Source organism: Zalophus californianus, chromosome 5, assembly GCF_009762305.2.
Source record: "Zalophus californianus isolate mZalCal1 chromosome 5, mZalCal1.pri.v2, whole genome shotgun sequence".
NCBI lineage: Eukaryota > Metazoa > Chordata > Mammalia > Carnivora > Otariidae > Zalophus > Zalophus californianus.
In genome coordinates, this window is record NC_045599.1 from 127,780,674 (window position 1) to 127,787,496 (window position 6,823).

Genomic DNA, 6,823 nt, shown 5'->3' on the forward strand with positions numbered 1-6,823 from the left:
TTCCTTATTTATATTTTTAGTTTTTCTAAATGAGCTTACGTTTAATTTATGATAAATACATACACATATGAAACATAATCTTGTATGGTTATAATGAGGAGCAGCTGAGAACGACCAGTGCAAGGTCCCATTTTAAGATGTAAACATAATCAAATAATGCTGTTTGATTCCATTACGCTTCTCCAGTAAGGGGGCAACTCAGAAAGATGTTTCCACCTGAGTTAGTTTTGACACCTCAGTAGGCAGCTTATTCCAACAATTCTCATAGCTGATTTTCTGCAATAATGGAGATAAACTTGGGGGTAACCATGGAGGAAACAGAAGAATCTCGAACTAGCACTAAGGTGATTTTAGCTGATTTTCTGCAATAATGGAGATAAACTTGGGGGTAACCATGGAGGAAACAGAAGAATCTCGAACTAGCACTAAGGTGATTTTAACTGATTTTACTTTAACCTCACCTGAAGCCTGTATCAATCCGGATAAGGAGGGCAAGGTTGCCCCCTGCTGCCTGGAATTAAAACAGCCTCATTTTTTCCCACGACTACAGAATCCTAGATGAGGCTTTCCCAGAGTGAATTCCTTACACTAGTAACCAGAGAGTCCCCTCAGATAAACGGACTTCCGGCATCACTGGAGATCTTTAATGCACTTCAGGAAGTCATGCCATGAAGAAATTGGCTTACCTAAGTCTCCCCGATTGAATATCTTAAGAGCCCAGACTATGAAGTTATAGTTTCGAAGTCAACACATAAACGTCACTGCAAGCAGGCCATTGCAAATCTAAATCAATTCCACAGAATCCCTGCCTCCTATTCCCGCTACTTCTTTCTCCCCATCCTCCTCCCAAGCCTGGTCACTTCTGTCCTGATAGCTTTTCCGTCAGTCCCTTGCTCTCATTCTCCACAGCTCCTGATTTCACAGTCTGCCCTTCATTCTTGATCTGCCTTCCATGACTCTGCAGACAATGCGTGTTTCCATTGTCCCGATGCTTCCTCCTTCACAATATACATCAGGACTGTAAGTATTTGATTTCTTCCTCTCCTGCTAGACTGTAAACTCCATGAGGACAAGATCCTCATTGATCACTGCCTAATGAAGCCCCAGTTCCATAGTTGGATCCCAATGGGTTATTTTTCCCCCTGAACACATGAGTTCCTTCAGAGAGAGTGGTCAAATGCAGCACAGAGTATCTCTGGTCTTTGGAAAGCACCCCTTCAATGGTGTGGAGGGGGTTGAAGTCAGAATATGCAAAAACACAATACAGCAGAACAGAAAAGATGGTGCTTTGGGGTTGAGAGGTAGAAGACAATTAGGCGAGAAGTCGGTGATACAGCAGAAATAACTATTGTAGCAAAGTGCTGGAGAAAAATGAGAACAACATTATTTTCTTACACTACATAAAAAACTTAGTGACTCTATAACAATTTCAATGAAAGAGGCATTATCCACACTTTATAGATAAGAAAAGAGGCTCAGAGAAATTAAATGAACTTGCCTAACTGGTAAGTGCAAGTTAGGATGTTAACCCAAATGTCTGGCTACAAGGCCCATACCTTTGCCTCTAGACCACATTCTCTCCCACAGGACTAAGAGCTCCAGTAGAATGGTTGGCCTTAGAAGGAGAAGGAAGAAGACCTCATTCACACTGGAGAGAAGGAGGGAAGCACTGATAGAGATTTCTAGGTTTAAGGAAGTAAGAGGAGAGCCAGTAGTCTACTGAGAGTGAGGGGGGTAGATGAAGTGTGAAGTGATATTTGAAAACATAAAGTCACATGATTTCCATAGGCTTTTAGATAGATTTAAGCTGAGAGAGATGTAGCAGATTTGAAGAAAGTAGTGATACTTACTGAGGGACTGGATAAAGAAACTACTCACGAGGATAAATTATCGTGCATCTGAGTTGGAGATCATGAACTGGATGTGGCACTAATTCTTATGGTTCTGTACTTTTTCCTAACAGTGCCCAGTCATTTGGCTGTAGGAATGGAGGAAAGTTAAGTATTTGTTCAATGGGTCAAATGAGCAACAATGTTTGAAAGTTGAGGGTGTTCGTGAAAAAGGAATTCAAGTGATCAGCCATGGAAGTCAAGGCTTGGTGAGGAAGAAAAGCAAAAGGTGTCCTGGGGCAGGGGTAAAATAAAAGGAATCGGAAGACTAGACTCTTGTGAGATCCTAAAGCAGATAAAGGACTTTCAGTACTGTTAGTTCAAATAATGACCTTGAAACAAAGAGCAAAACACTTGTTCATCTTTGATGAAAGGAGGTGTATGAGTTGGGGACTGCTTTGGCTATAATGAACCAGAAACGTGACCATAGGAATTCAATCAAACGTGTGTTTATTTCTCTCACAGAAGAAATCCAGACTTTGGCAGTTTGGGCAGGTTCAGCAGATCCACAACATCACCAGTGAGTTGAGGTCCTTCTATCATTGTGTTTTTCACTGTGAACATGTGGCTTTCATTCTCATGGTCACCTTGTGGGTGCATGGTGGCTGCTGAATTGCCTTCCAAGAGGAAAGAGGAAGAAGGAATTGACAAGAAGGGCAGGGAAAGGGCAAAAAAAAAAAAAACAAAACAAAACAAAAAAGAAAAAAAGAAAAAGAAAAAGAAAAATTGTCCTCTTTAGCAAGCTTTCCCAGAACTCCCCGCCAGGACTCCCATTCTTCTCTCATTGGTCAGATCTATCTCATGAGTACTCCCAGGGGGGAAAACAAACTTCTGGGAAGCTGAGCATCTTAAGGAGGGCACAGTGACTTCCTCAACAAAATCTGAGTTCAGGAAGTAAGAAGTTGGACAGGCAATTAGCAGGCTGGCCTAGGAGGAGACATCTGTAACCGAAACCACGACGTCTGAAGATGGAAAGTAAATGGGGCATTGGATGCAGCAGGGAAAAGGAAGGTCAAGTTTAAGTACTCGAAAAGGGTAGGAGTAGCAAGGCTATTTGCCCTGAAGAACTGAGAAGGATTCAGGAATTAGAGGATCGGGTACAAGGGAAAAAGGGGAACTAAATATAAAAGCATTGTTTGAAAGTACATAGAGAGCAGTTAGACACCTGTCTGCATCTTAACTTGTGCAGTCAGGTGATTGTTCCATCCTGCCCATCCCCCCTCCCCAAGATTGCTGGGTTTATTCTGTAGAGAACCAGAGAGACTGCAGGGACAGCTGAGTCAGGGGAGGGCTCTGACGAGGTACTATTCCGCCCATAGGAGTGTAGGTGGAAGTCTGCATACTGGCTGTTAGACTTCCTCTCCTTAGCCCGCTTCCCAAATGCAACACCAAAAAGCCACAGGCTACCTCTCAGGAAGATTGGAAGAAAGTTCTCTCAAGAAACTTAATGCCCCCTACAGGATGCTATAATATAAGGAAACAGGATAAGAACGAGGAAGAACTTTAACAACTTAAAAAAAGTAAACAATTGAAATATTTTTTTAAAAATCAGTAGAATGAACGGAAAAACAAAGTTAAGAAGAACCCTAGGAAATTAGATCATCTAAATAATAGAAGTTCCACTAAGAACAGAAGAGAATGAGAAAACAATTTGCCCACCAGGTATTAATTCCCTGAGTCCTCCAAACTATAAACCACCTTCTGTAACGCGTGCCCACGTGCGCACACACTTCCGATGTATATTTTAGCACTTCACACTTCAATAAGGATTTCTGGCAGTTAGGCATACTTACAATATGACAGAGCCCAGAAAATAAACATATAAACTTAGAAGAAAGTGGAGATAATGCAGTATGCTAAACAAAACTTGAATGTAATTTAAACAAATACCCTAAGAAATTGAATTCAAGGAACAAGAATAGGATGCTTTAAGATAACATAAGAACAAGAATGAACTCTTGGAAACTAAAATCAAACCCCTAAATAATAGAAAGTCCATTAAGAACAGAAAACAGAAGAGAAAACCATCAAAGGCAACACAAAAAGCATTTCTCAGAACGGAAGGATACAAATGTCCAGAATGAAAAGGCTGCTCACTATATTGGAAGTCAAAAGACCTACACCATCACCATGAAATTTCAGAACAGTAAGGCTAAATAAAAGAGATCTAAACCTTTCAGAGAAAATGATAGGGGACATACAAAAGAACGGGAATCGGAATGGATTCCTCATAGAAGCACTAGAAGGCGGAAGAAAACAGAATCAAGGTCTTCCCAATTCTAAGAAAAAAATTTGTTTGCAATCAAGAATCGTATGCATCCTTCTTTGAAAAGCAACTGGAAAATCCTGTCCAACAGGAAGTAGCCCGGAAAAAGGAAAACATGGAATCCAGGAAAGAGAACCAAACATGCTAGAGAGGTAGGGACTGTCACAGGGAGGGCTGCCATGAGCCTGGATTGGAGCGGGAGACAGGACTCTAAAGGGGATTTGTCTCACGGGATAAATGGAACCAGTGAAATGTCTGTCCAGTTTGACTTTTAGATCGTAATTGTGAAGGGATGAAGGTGTTAACTAACCGTATTGTGATAATCATTTTGCAATATATATGCGTATCAAATCATTGCATTGTATTCCTTAAACTCATATATGTCAATAATATCTCAATAAAGCTGGAAAAAATTTTGACTTTTGGGAAACTGGAGTGAAAGGAATAAAACAGAGATGGTCAAGTCAGATATTCCAAGAAAATATTCTGAAAGATAATTATTAACTCCAGTAAAACAAAAAATTGTACTAGAAAAATAATGTAATCATAGAAGACTATTTGGCTTATCAGAGCAATAGCATTTATGAACATAGTAAAAATAGCACCTAATATGGATTTAACAAGGTGAGATGTTGGAAGGATGGAGGGAGAAGATGAAGGAGTACAAAAGAAAATCCCCATCTTTTGAAACAGAAGTCAGTAGAGGGGTTCCAAAAGTGATGAACCAAGAGAGAGCAGCCGTCTTTAGAAACAGGAACAGGGCATACACCAGCGCGCCTAAAAGTGGTTGTCTGGGGCAGTGTGGGAATGGGTGAGGGTCAAAGGACAAGAGACTGATTTCCTCCTAAGCCTTTTGTTACTGTTCGACTTTTTTTTTGAGGCCGAATTGAGCAAGACCCGTCCGAAGGAGAGACTTCTCAAAGTGTGCTTCTCAGCACCAGCTGGGAGCTTGTTAGATGCAGCATCTCGAACCCAGCCCAGAACCTAGAGAGTGAGTCTGTATTTCATGCCACCTTCTGGTGACTCACATGCCCAGCAATCTGAGGAGCACTGTAGCAGTCATGGTGCAGGGGTCTGAAGTGAGATGCAGGTGTCCCTTGCTGTAACAAAGGCGAAGTGAGCTGAGGCGACTCATGGGGCACACGAGGCAGCAGAGGGTTTGTGTGAACTCAGCCCACCACTCGAGGTCCTTTATCCTTGCCTCTACCTCCCTAACCTGCCCCAGTACTCCTGGCTTAATCTGTCTCTGCAGATTTTGGTTTAGGCGCACCTCTTTTACACATTTTCCTACATATTTTGGTGTTGGTACCTTTTTTACTTCACAAAATTGGTCTTTACAGATTTAGTCGCATGCTGGTTGCAACTGTGCTGTCACTGTTCTAAAACTGCTCTTGCATATTTGATTACCGAGATCATAGAACTCTAGACTAGCTCCTTGATAAAAGCTTAGTAATTCGGCTCTTTCAATTCTTCAAGTCAAATACCAGAATAGAATGGATGGATAAAACAGTGAATAGACCAGTCTCCGCACTCCAGGAGAGAGCAAAAACAAAACAAAAAAACAAAACAAAAGCAAAAACATAATGAACTACAGACTTAAGAGCTTTATGGGATAAGCCCCCGGTTCCAAGAGGTCTTAGAGGGTTGCGCCCTAATGTTTCCCCTAGAACTGAGGACTGAGGACTAAAGCTAAGGTGTCAGTTACAAAGAGGATTCTTTGACTCCTGGTCCTACCAACCTGTGCCTTTATTACACCTTTATATCTTAAGTTCTGAGAGGTTTATAAAGCTTCTCTAAACATTTCAAGGAAATCACTTATAACCCATTTGTTGCTTTGTGTAAAATAAGTACCCCAAAAAATCTAGCTAAACCAAGGTTGGTTTTTGGACTATTACGGAAACCATCTGAAATAATTCTATATGAATTTTTTCAAACCAAAGAAAAATTCAAATTAAGATAGTATGAATTGTAAAGAAATAAAAATCAAATACATGGTTTTTTAAATGAATCAGAAATTTTATTATGACTTAGGATTGTAAGGTTTTGTTTCAAATATATAATTAGTCTCAAGTTACATATAAAAGTTCATTACAAACCTGTCAAAAGCTAAGTCTTAAGACGTTTATAAGCAAGGATTAATTATAAAGTTCTAAAAAAAAAAGCCCTATGATTAGAGGTCTTCTCTCTTTTAAGGATTAATCTATGCAAAATGACTTCATTTTGAAGTGACCCTGCCAAACAAGCTACTGCGGTTATTAGAGAACTGACAGGCTGTTGCCTTTTCCAGATGACTGTATTAAAGAGGAATTAATATATGTCCACACAAGCAACTCCTTATTTGGTGGCGCTTTCCCAATCATTTACCAGTAGAAAATTGAAAAATTATTCCTTATGAGAAAATAGGGAATTTGTATAACCAGGATGCTATATAGGCCCAGAGCAGTCTGCCAGCCACATGTATTTCTTTGAAAACTCATCTTCATCTTAAAAATTTGTGCACATCTACTTTATATTAGATTCATAGTTGGTTCTAATTGTTCATATCAAAAAGTGACACTCCTAAAAAATGCCTCCTATGGGGCGCCTGGGTGGCTGTCGTTGAGTGTCTGCCTTCGGCTCAGGTCATGATCCCAGGGTCCTGGGATCGAGCCCCGCATCTGGATCCCTG